The sequence below is a fragment of the Narcine bancroftii genome, chromosome 5, assembly GCF_036971445.1.
Source record: "Narcine bancroftii isolate sNarBan1 chromosome 5, sNarBan1.hap1, whole genome shotgun sequence".
Classification (NCBI taxonomy): domain Eukaryota; kingdom Metazoa; phylum Chordata; class Chondrichthyes; order Torpediniformes; family Narcinidae; genus Narcine; species Narcine bancroftii.
In genome coordinates this window covers 58,754,050-58,766,491 of record NC_091473.1, presented here as the reverse complement: position 1 = coordinate 58,766,491, position 12,442 = coordinate 58,754,050, and the positions used below count along the sequence as shown (strand labels likewise).

The following is a 12,442-nucleotide window of genomic DNA, read 5'->3' as shown; positions in this document are numbered from 1 at the left end:
ATCTACCAGTTTCCTACCTTGAATGTCAACCAGGAGTCCATGGGCGAAGAGGAAGTCGACACCCAGGATGGTGGTTGGAAGGGAAGAAATGGTGAACCTCCATGAGAGCTTCCGCTGGCCGATCTGGAAGTGGATGGTCTTGTCTCCATACATTCGGATCTCCGTCGAATTGGCTGCACGGAGGGGAGGTCCTCGAGGCCGGTTCCGGGATTTGTTGGCTGTTGCCAGGATGACGCTGATCTGGGCCTCGGTGTCGACAAGGAAGCGTTGACCGCTGACTGAATCCCGCAGGTAGAGAAGGCTGTGTTCTTGGCCAGCCGCCACAGCCATTAACAGCGGCCGGCCTGCTCATTTCCCTGGAACAAGCAGAGCTAACGACACTTCTGAGCCTTGGCTCCCCAGCGCTGGTTGAAGAAGCAGAGGCCTGAAATGGATGGCTTAGTCTGGCTATGCTCTTTGTGGCTGCTGCAGGGGCCGGGTGTTCCACCACAGTGCTAGAAGAGGACTTGGCGTGGTCATGCCAATGACTTGTAACCTGCTGGACTGCTGAGCCCTCCCGGAATCATTTGAGTCATAGCTCCTGAGCCTTTTGAGCAACCTTCCTAGAGTCAACGAAGCTCTCCTGGGACAGTAACGGCCGGATGACTTCAGGAAGGTGGCCGAGGAAGATATGCTCGAAGAGTGGGCAGTTGGTGTGATCACCCATGAGCGCGAACATCTCGTCCATCAACTCGATTGGAGTTCTGTCCCCCATGGCATTGAGGCCGAGGGAGCCAGTGAGCACCCGCTTGATGATCCCATACTTATCTTCCGCGGATGGGTGCTGAACGAGGTGCAGCACTCATTTGGCGGTGGCCTGGTCCAGGGCAGCGACCACGTGGTAAAACTTGGTTGAATAGGATGAAATCTGGCGGAGGAGAAACTGAGCCTCTGTGTGGCTGAACCAGGTCTCCGGCTCCTGAACTCAGAAGTCAGGATGACTATAGCATTGATCAAAGGATTGTTCATGTTGGGTTCAAAGACGTTTGAACGTCTGGTCACCAATTGTAGCGGTAGCAACACTGCTAACTGAAGGATTGTACAACCAGATGGGTGGAATTCATTGAGCAAAAACTGATTTATTGCACTCCCAGCCCAGAACTGGCTGAGAATCGCGCTGGGGGGCCCCGACGTCACCGGGGCGTCACTTGTGTCCCCAAGTGCCGGCTTCTGAGCCCGGTGCCGAGGTTGGGAGGAAACCCCCTGATGGCACCATTTTGGCTGGCTGCCCCGCCATGTGCATGACAAGCGGGGCCGGTTTGCCTGCCTAATGGCATACTGCCAACAAGAGGAAGATTTTAAAAGATGGAAGGAATTACCAATAATGTTAATAGGGCTTGTGAATTGTGATAATATAAATATTTTTCCCATAATTCAATACTTATTTCAAACATTGCCAATTCAGGTGCCTAAAATGTCTTTTAGATGATTAAATGGAGAGGAAAATCAGCAAGGATAAGTATGAAAAAGTTACATGGAAAAAAGATCAAGAAGCTTTGAGATTACTAAATTTTAAAAGTTATTATAAGGCGGATGTTTTTCTTCTTGGTATCAAAGGGGAAAAAATTCCTTGAATATATATTGAGTTGAATAATATAGGTGAAGAAATTCCAAACCAAATACTGTATAAATGAGTTGTTGGAATCTTCAGTGAACAAGGAGAAAATGGAGGGACTCAGTAGGTCAGGCAGCATCCAGGAAGAGAAAAATGCAGAGACACAATATCTCTTCTATATAATGTACATCTCTGTTAAATGTAGGCATCATTTTAATGTACTCAGTGTTGTGGTAAATTATTCTTTGTTACTCAGCCAATTCCAACAATTGGTTGTGACCACTCTTTACATATAAATGGATGCTTGTGTTCACCAGTAGAGGCCAGCATTGATAAATTAAAATCAGTAAATACCATTCTAAAAATAGCACCAGAAGTCATGAACTTTCCCTGTGATGCTGCAGGAAATGCATCCAAGAGACTTTCCATTTTCAGTATAGAGTAAGCTGTCAGGCTCATCAGGCCACCTCCGAGATACATTATCAGTGACTTACATCAGATAAGAAGTCGTGATTAATAGGCTTTAATCACCAGAAAGTGCAGACACTTGCTGGCCTGGTTCCAAGGCAGGTACTGAGGGTTTGGGCATAACCTCCTTTATGGAGATTCTCAGGAGAGGAGTTACAGGCACAGAGGCAGGCCATCCCATACAATACATTGATATTAGACAGCATTAGCACATTCACCACTTCTTTTTAAAAACAGAGTCCAGTGGGGTGAAGTGGACAGGTTCAGACTGCACAGAGCTCTTGTCTGTCGTTGTGACCTTCATAGTGCCAGGTGTGAGTCAGCTGTTGGTTCCTGACCAGTGATTTGCAAGGCAGGCTGGTGGCTGAAAAGAGTTAATAGGGTCGGGGGTGGGTGGTGTGGGTTGTTTGGGCAGGACCCTGGGTGCCATTGATGGGGCTGAGTACCCGATTGTGTTGCTGGTAGTTGTGGGGGTTGTGAAAGTTACTGGTTGGTTGATCGTGGGGATTCCGGCATGCGTCAGGTCCCAAATGGAAACAGTGTATTTCCATCCTTCTTGGTCCTCCACATAAGTATATTGGGGGTTTGCGTGGAAGAAGTGGATCTTCTTGACCAGGGGATCTGTCTTAAGGCTCATGGTGTGTTTCCAGAGCAGAACGAGCCCTGGGGCCATCAGCCAGAATGGCAGCGTGGTTCCCGACACTGACTTTCTGTGGAAGGAAAACAGCTTTTCATGCGGGTTAGCGTTTGTAGTGTTACAGAGGAAGGGCCTGGTAGTGTGGAGTGCCTCTGAGCGGACCCTCTTGCCACTGGGAAAGAAGCAGGCCTTTTTACCTGAAGGCTAGGAAGACACCCCTCCAAATGGTGGCGCTTTCCCTCTCCACCTAGCCATTCCCTCAGAGGCCGTAGCTGGTGGTCCTGCTCATGGCTATACCCTTTGCTAGCAGGTAATGGTGCAACTCACCACTCATAAAGGTGGACCCCTAGCCACTATGATTATAGCAGGGGTATCCAAACAGAGTGAACAGTTTGTGCAGTGCCTTGATGACCGTGGCCGTAGTCATGTCTGGATGGCGAATGGGAAATGTGAGTACTTGTCGATGACGTTGAGAAAGTACATGTTCTGGTTGGTGGAGGGGAGGGGGCTCTTGAAATCCATATTCAGACATTCAAAGGTTCAGGTGGCCTTAATCAGGTGAGCTTCCTCTGGCTGGTAGAATTGTGGTTTGCACTCCATGCAAACTGGGCAGTTCTGGGTCAATTCCCTGATGTCCTTGACCAAGTAAGGGAGGTTGTGATTTCTAATAAAGTGATAGAGTCTGGTGACCTGAGGTGGCAGAGGTTGTTGTGTAGGGCTTGGAGGAGGTTGATCTGCACATTGGCACATATCCCCCAAGACAGTGAATCAGGGGGCTCCTTGAGCTTTCCGGGCTGGTACAAGATCTCGTAGTTGTAGGTGGATAGCTCAATTTTCCACCTCAAGATCTTGTTCTTGATTTTTCCCCACAGTTTGTTATTAAACATAAAAGCGACCGCACGTTGGTCAGTCAGCAGGGTGAGCAGTTTGCTGGCCAAGTAGTGCCTCCAGTGACGCACTGCTTCTACTATGGCCTGGGCCTCCTTTTCAATGGCTAGAGTTGGGGCCCTGGAGGGTGCAGGAGAAAAATTCCACCGGCCTGCCCATCTGGTTAAGCATGGCAGCCAGGGTGAAGTTGGACACATCACTCTCTACCTAGAAAAGGATAGATTCATCCATAGCATGCATCACCGCTTTGGCAATATCAATGCATGTGAAGGCCATTGAGCTTCTGCCAATGGGGGGGAGATTGTAGTTGTTTTCACCAGGAGGCGGGTCTTATCTGTGTAATTAGGGACTCACTGAGCATAATAGGACAAGACCCCCAAGCACCTTTTTAATTCCTTGAGGCTATGGGGAAGTGGAAGTTCTAATAGGAGGTGCATACGTTCAGGGTATGACTCCATTCTCCACCATGCAACTGATGTGAAGTGTGGAACACACATTTATTCTAGTCATATGTGAGGTTAAGTGTTTTGGCTGTCTGGAAAAATTTTTGTAGGATGTCGTCATGGTCCTGCTAGTCATGGCCACAGATGGACATGTCCAGAGATGCGAATGTGGTCTTTAACCCATGGTCGTCCATCTTCCTCTAGAAGATGGAAATCCTATTGGTGACCCCAAAGGGGACCCAGAGTAAGTGTTAGAGGCAGCCGTCTGTCTCGAACACCAAGTATTTGCTGTCCTCCGGGCAGATTGGGAGCTGGCAGTATGCCGATTTAAGGTCAATAGTTAAGAAAACCCAGTACTGGGTGATCTCATTCGCCATGTCAGTTATGAGGCGGAGGGGATAGATATCCAATTGGGTGAATCAGTTGATGGTCTGACTGTGGTCTACAACTATGTGGTGTTTGTTCCCGCTCTTTATCACTGCCACTTGTGCCCTCCAGGGGCTGGTGCTAGGTTCTATAATCCCTTCAGCCAAAAGTCATTTAACTTCTGCTTTAATGAAGGATCTATCCCCAGAGCTGTATCTGATTTTGGTGGTGTCAGACTTGCAGTCAGGTGTGAGGTTCGTGAACAGGGGTGGCGGTGTGACCCGGAAGGTGGACAAACTTTAGGTCACATGCAATGGGTGGGTTTCAGAATGCCGATTGGCTGTGCTCAGAAGGGAAGCTGGGTGGTTTAAAATTTGGTTGTGGCGGACCTTAAGGGAGGGTTGAAGCTCATTATATTCCTTTAGCACACTCTTGAGTTGGCATTGAAAGTCCAGTCTCAATATGACCAGGGCACAGAGTTGTGGCATAATGTGGAGTTTAAAGTTTTTGTATTTAGTGCCATTCATGGTCAATGTCACGGTGCAGTTGCTGTGCATCTTTGTTAAGTGGGATCTGGATGCCAAAGAGACCTTGCACTTACCTGGGATCACTGTGAGGGAGCAGCGTCGTATTGTGTATAAAGACCTCCGTACTCCCGGTATCAAACAGGCAGGTTGTAGCGAAACTGTTTACCCCAATGTCCATCATAGACCTGGCTAGCTGATGCAGGGTGTTCTGATCCAAGATGGTTGAGGCCAATGACAGGTCATTGTTCATTTCACGGCTGAATGCCGCCCAGCAAGATGATGGCCCCCATGGCGCGCATGGGGTGCTGTTCCTCACCATCAGAAGTGATGCCAAAAGTGGTGCCCTCCCGGATTGTCATCCCCATGGTCCCACTGAGCTTTTCTCCTCAACCAGAAGTGATGCAGTCCAAGATGGAAATGGCTGCTGACTGCACATGGAGCAGGGTTTGGACCTACATACCCTTTCATAGTGCCCCCTCTTCCCACATCTGAAACAAGTCGCGTCTTTGGCTGGGCAACTCCTACATGGATGCTTCGCGTGACCACAGAAGTGGCACTTCGGGTGCTTGATGGTGGTGACTTGGGATCCTGCATCCCAAGATGGCGGTGCCCGTGTTCCCCACGCAGTGGCTGCATTGCTAGTGGAGAAGTCCTTTGCATTTTCTTGTGCTATTTCAAGTGATTTAGCCATGTCCACGACCTCCTGCCAGATCCAATCGCCCCTTTTCTAGGAATCTCTGTCAAATGTAGTAGGACCTGAAGCTGGCTACACACACATCTCGTATCAGTTCATCTGTGGATGGCAACCTAACTCCTCAACAGCTGCAGGCTCACTCCAGCTCCCACACGACCCGCTTCAAGGGAGCTTCAACCCTCCCTTATGGTCCGCCACGACCAAGTGCTTGTCTGCGATGGCCCAGAAAATACCTGGCATGGATGATGTTCATCGGGGTATGGTACTGGCTCTGCAGGAGCTCCACAGCGGCCATGTAAGTACTACCATCTCTGATCATTTGAAAATGCGGTGGCCAACCTGTGCGAAGAGCAGGTCCCGTTTATCTTCTTCACTCTGCACATCATTTTGTCTCATGAAGGTATTGAGGCAGTGCAGCCACTTATCAAACTTTATGAAGACCTCAGGAGCTTTAGGGTCAGTATCCAATTTATCCGCCTTTATTGCCTTGTCTCTGGCACAAGTTATGATGATTAAATTGATACGCTATCAATGACCCACATCAGATTAGAAGTCACGATTAATAGGCTTTAATCACCATAAACTCCAGACACATCTCACATGTTGCTGCCTCAGTTCCAATGCTGGTACTGAGGGAGGGTTTTGGGCATAACTGCCTTTATGAGGATTCTCAGTGGAGGAGTTACAGGTACAGAGGTGGGCCAGCCCATACAATACATTTATATTAGGCAGCACTACCAATTACACAATGGTTCCATCACACTCCACTTTTCAAGAAGATCATAGATGAACTCCGTGGCATCACCTCCACAAACCTAACCCTTAATTCCATAACAATCTAAAAATATATCTAATCTTGTCTTAAATATTTTGTATTTAATGAGAAAGCCTGGGATTGTAGCAGCAGCTACACTACTACTGAAGGAACACACAACCAGACAGGTTGAGCTCAGTGAGCAGAACTAATTTATTGCAGGTTGCTGGGCTGAACCTATACTCCCAGCCCGGACCTGGCTGAGAACCGCGCTGGGGGGCGTTGACGTCACCCGAGTGTCAAGTGGTCCCCCAGCACGGGCTTCTGTGCCCTGTGCTGAGAAGAAGGGGAAACCCCCCCAACGGCGCCTTTTTGGTCAGCTTCCCTGCTGCATGGATTACAAGCGGGGCCGGTTCACCTGCCTAGTGGTGTCCAGCTACAGGTAAAGATTTCCACAGATTCACGAATCTTTGGAAGAAGCAGTTCATCCTAACCTCTGTCCTAAATCTACTCTTCTGAATCTATGTCTCATTTACCAGTGCAAACAACTTTCCTGCCTTGACTTTATTTATTTTTTTATATAATGTTATATGCTTCTGTAAGATCCGATCTTGTTGTTCTGAATTCCAGAGAATACAGTTCCTGGAAACTCAAGCTCTTCTCATATTCTAAACGCCTTATCTACTGAGTCAACCTGGTGAAAATCCTCTGCACTGCTTTCAAAACCAGGGTTTCCTTTCTCAATTAAGGAGAATAAAACGTCACCCAATACTCCAGGCGTAGCCACAACAGTACCCTGTATGGTGTCTTTAAAAAAGTAGCTTTATCCTCAAGCACCCACCACCCCACCCAGGCCATGACCTCTTCACTCTGCCACCATCGTGAAAAGGTACAGGAGACTGAAGATGAGCACTCAGCGGCATAAGGACCGCTTCTTCCCTTCTGCCATCAGATTCCTGAATGAACAATGAACCATAGACACTACCTTAATTTGTCTTTTTCTTTTTATTTGCACTAATTTTATTTATTTTTGTAATGCTTGCACTGTGATGCTGCCACAAAACAATAAATTTCGTGATGTGTTCATGAGAATAATTTCTGATTCTGATTCTATACAGTTGGAGCAGAACTTCCCTGCTCTTAAATTCAATCCCTCCAGCCATGAAGGCCAACCTTCCATTTGCCTCTTGATTACCTGTTACACCTACAAACTAATCTTTTGTGATTCATGCACAAGCAGTCCAAAGTCCCTCTGCCCAACAGCCGGTTACAATCTTTCACCATTTAAATAATAAACCAAAGTAGACGATCTCCCATTTACCCACATAGTATTCCATCTGCCAGACCCTTGCCAACCAGAGAAACACTCATTTATCTCAACTCTTGCTTCCACGTATTAACAAATCCGCTGACCATACTAATACATTACCTCCAACTCTGAGCATCCTTATCTTATGGTGAAGTCTTTTATGTGGCATCTCATCGAATGCTTTCTGGAAATCCAAGTATACAACACCAACCTGTTCCCTTCTATCCTCATTGTATCCTCAAAAATACTGCAGCAAATCTGTCCTTCCTGAATCCATACTATGTCGGCCCGAAGGAACAATATATATCCAGATGTCTTGCTATTTCTTCCTTAATGAGAGCTTTAAGCATTTTCCTGACTATGGACATTAAGCTGACCTACTCAGAGTTCAGAGAATTTTGGTAAATTGCCTCTCATTAGAAGAAGTTGGCCATGACTTGCATTAAAGATTAAGAGGCTGGACACAGGGAAAATGTTTGCCCTGATTAAAATGTCAACGACAGGGACAAAGTTTAAAAATAAGGGCCATGCCATTTAGGACTGAGATGAGAGAAAATTTCCTCACTCAGAAGGTGAAGAAACTTTGGAGTTTTCTGTCACAGAGGGCAATTGATGTTCATTAGTCGAGTGCATTCAAAGTGGGACCAAAATATTTCTGGATATTAAAGGATGGAAATCTTGCAGGAAAAGGCTGAGGAGGGAAAAGAATAGCCTTGACCTAATAAATAACTAGTCAGAGAGTCTGCTAATTCCCTACTTATGGTTTCAATCATTTTTGATTACTATTTTAACCCACGCAGTTAATAACTAAACAATTAAATATAAACATTCTCACTGCTTTTGGATACATTACAGAAATGTGGTTGTGGGTGGAGATGACTAAGGGATTCAGATAATTCAGAAGGATAAGGGCAGGAATGAGAGGGAGGTGGGTTAATAGTTTTAATTAAAGCTGAAATCTGACCAATTCTGAGCGAAGATATAAAATCTAAGGACCAGAATGATAAATTGATCTGGGTATAGATATGGGGAAAATTACTGTCTTATAGGTCACCAAGTAATAACATTACAGTGGCACAGGTAATAAACCAAGAAATATATGATGTATTTAAGAATGGAATTTTCAGTTATCATGGAAGATTTTAACTTGAACATTGATTGAGTAGATCGAGTTGGTTGAGGCAGTCTTCAACAGGAGTTCATAGAATCCATCTGCGTAGCTTTCTTGAACTGTATGGTACCAAACCTACAAGGAAACAATATGAACAATATGGAATTATAATTGATTGAATTTCTCATACAATTGGAGAGCAGAATAGTTTGATGTAAAACCAGTGTATCATACTTCATCAAGGGAGACTACAATGTGATGAGGGAAGATTTGGGTTGCAGTGAAGAATAGTGATAGACGTTCAAGGAGATTCTGGTATATTTCAGTTAAAAGCAAGGTCAATGAGGATGGGGAGAGCCAGGCTTGGATAACTAAGGAAATAATGGAAGGCATCAAATTAAAAGCTCATACATTCAAAGCAGTCAAGGGTAGATGGAAACTAGAAGATTGGGAAAATTTACAAAGCAACAAATAACCACCAAGTAAGTGATAATGAAACTAGTAATGAAAAAGTAAACTAGCACAAAATATTTTTAAAAAATCAGAGTAAATGCTTTCACAATTACATTAAAAAAGAAAGATGGCCAAAATAAATTCAGATCCCTTGGAATATGTGAAGGGAGGAATTACTATTGACTAATGCAGAAATGGCTGAGGCCTTGAATGTTAATTTTGTGTCAGTCTTCACAATGGAAGGCCCATCTAATATGATAAAAAGAGAAATTAAGGATGCAATGGGACCCTCCCCCCACTCTGTCAAGTGCTAACCACCTTCTGTCTAAACCCATTAACCTCTGGCCACCACCCAGCTTCATCTGCCCAACCCTAACCACTCCTGGCCTTCCCTCACCACTCTCTTTCCAACTCTCACCACCCTCTGTTTAACCCTCTTAAGTTTGTGCCTATTCCTTTCCACTCTCCACCATCTGTCCAACCCTCTCCACCCTCCGTCTATTCCTCCCCAACCTCTGCCTAATCCCCTACACCCTCTTCCGATCTTTCACGATCCTCTGCCCAATCCTTATTACTGTCTTTCAAAACCTACTCTTGTTGGCTGACCACCCTTTTATTAGTCTTCCACTCTCCTTCTTCATTCTCTTCCTCAGCAATGTTCTAATGGCCTGAATATGCCTGAGATTGTCTGATCTCGGAAGCTCAGGCCTGGTCAATACTTGGAGGGGATACTGCTTAGGAGCACTAGGTTTCTGTGAGGGGTGCTAGACAAAATGATGACTTTCTGTCTGCCTTATGGTAGACAAAAGTTAAAGAATTTCATGTATGTTACATTCTAAATGTAGTATTACATGACAATAATGGAACCTTTACCTTTACCTTTACCTATTTATCTTTTCTTTCTTCCAGTCAACAGTCATTCTAATAAAGGTTCAGTCCTCTATGAACTCACTTCCTTCATTGTTCTAATTTATAATAATTGCAGGAATTCTTGGAGGAGCAGCTTATTCAACATCATGCCACCTAGACCTTGAGCATGGTCGACCACTAGAGCCTTCTTCCACATGCCAAGCTAGGGTTACTAAGGGGCAAGTATGGTCTCTGAAACTATTCCTTTTGGGGACTGTGAGAGATGAGTAAAACTGATATAAAAATATGAAGATGAGGAAACTAGTATAGATATATGTGTAATAAATAAAGCCAGTATGAATAGGATAAGAATAGTTATTAGAATGTAGGAAGTAAAGTTAGTCTGAATAAGATAAGGGTCTTCTAGCCTTTTAGACAGAATCAGCAAGTTCACCAGTATGAATAAGATAAGGATAGATAATAGATAATAGAATGTAGGAAGTAAAGTTAGTCTGAATAAGATAAGGGTCTTCTAGCCTTAGACAGAATTAGCAAGTTCTGCATGTAAGAAGTTAGTCAGCCCTGAGAGTCAGGAAGGTGTGAATAAGGACAATGACATGATGGGACACCGACAAGATACCCCTGGTCCTCCAAGTTCACAGAAACAGCAGGTAGGCAGACAGGATTGCCTAATGCCAAACTCATCCAGGAGGCAGAAGAATGTAAAGGGGAGGGTATTCCTATACTGAAATAAACTGTATAAAAGTTGGGTGAGCCCCAGTATGTGTGTGTATTCCCAGGGTAAGGGGAAGCACCCAACTTTGCATTGTTGTATAATAAATGTTCTTTGTTCTCAATTTTTGTCTCGAGCAATTTCTGTGAAGGTACTTCTGTTTCTAACAAATGGGGCCTCATCCGGGATCCCACTCCCTCCACTGACAGAGTGCCCGACGACGGGGGTAGGTGCAACCCAGCTGATTCAGCTGGACTCACGGACAAAGGGTGACAGGTCAGTGGATGAAGCGAGTGATATCCGAGAAGAGGCATTGAGAACAAACAATTAGAGGACGTTAAGGAAGCGCGCTAGAAATAGCTACTGGATCCTGGTAAGAGAAATTTTACTTACCTGTTAGTATGGGAGGTGTGAGTAGTAAGGAAGAGAGTCCTAAGGAAGGATGGGAAGATCAGATAATCAAGCAAATTCCGTTAGGATTAATGCTATCTGATTGGGGTGCGGGAAGAACCCATGGGAAAGACAAACTGACCATGGTCAGGTATTGCGGTCTGGAATGGGTTAAAAGTCCGATAAAAGGGAGTTCGGTATATTGGCCAAAGCTCGGATCCGAGGATGACTGGATGTGTCAGGCATTGAACATCTGGCTCTATCAAAACCAAAGAGATAATATTGAGAGCAGAGAATATACAGCCTGCTGGCTCAGTGGATCGGTTGATCAACTGGTTTTGAATGAAAAGGAATGTAAGGACAAGAAGGATGAGGAACCTTTTGTCCCTGAAACACAAGGATGGGATGTGTTACATTCCCTTCCTCCACCTTATGCTCCTCCTCTGCCGGCTCCTATCTTTCCCCTCTCTCCTATGCTCTACCCTTCTGCACCTTCCCCTCCTACCCGACAGCTAAAGAAAGGAGAAGAAAGTAGGGGTGGTATGATGACCTGTTCACAAAGTATTAGATTACCACCTCAATTGACAAGAGAGGGAGGAGACTTTGATCAAAACAGTGTGAGACCCTCCGGGAGGGAAGGGCAGAACCCTTTGATTCATTTCCCGGAGAGCAGGAATCTAGACATTATAAAGGAGAGGATAAGCCAGAAATTAACTGGATGAGACCTTTGCGGGTAGTTCCCATGGGAGGGGGTCTCGATTTTGTAAATGTGCCCCTGACCAGTACGGAGGTGTGTAATTTTAAGAGAGAATGCCCAATAAATAGAAAGGAAAGCCTAAGATTTTGATGCAGGCAGTCAAGGAAGTCGTGGAGGGACAGCAAGGAAAGGGTAGAGGCTGTGTGCCAGCTCCTGGACATTGGGAGGAGCTCCGGGAGTGGGAGAGTAGAGACCAGAGCAGAGGCAAGGGTAGAGGGGAATTCTGGGGACGACGACTGTTCCCGGGACCTCGTGGTAATCCCGGTAGGAATTGGGAAACAGGAGCATTAGTTTGCTACCATTGTAAAAGGAGGGACATTTTAAGAGAGAATGCCCAATGCAAGCCAGGGAGACGCGACCTTACGCACTGATGTGTTGGAATATAGGAGTTAATTAATCATAGAAAATATGTAGAATATATGCTTATGTACTATTCAATTTGTATACATGAATCCAGTACTATGTAACA

The 12,442-nt window shown here is 45.4% G+C and overlaps 1 long non-coding RNA gene across 1 annotated transcript; it reads right to left on the bottom strand.

Annotated features, from left to right (window-relative positions):
- Positions 1 to 8,764: 8,764 nt before the first annotated feature.
- LOC138762683 (uncharacterized) lies at positions 8,765 to 10,034 on the bottom strand. Its single transcript, XR_011357052.1, has 2 exons — positions 9,837 to 10,034; positions 8,765 to 8,926 (listed from the first exon to the last, which is right to left on the bottom strand). It is a non-coding gene; the product is annotated as an uncharacterized lncRNA (long non-coding RNA).
- Positions 10,035 to 12,442: the final 2,408 nt, after the last annotated feature.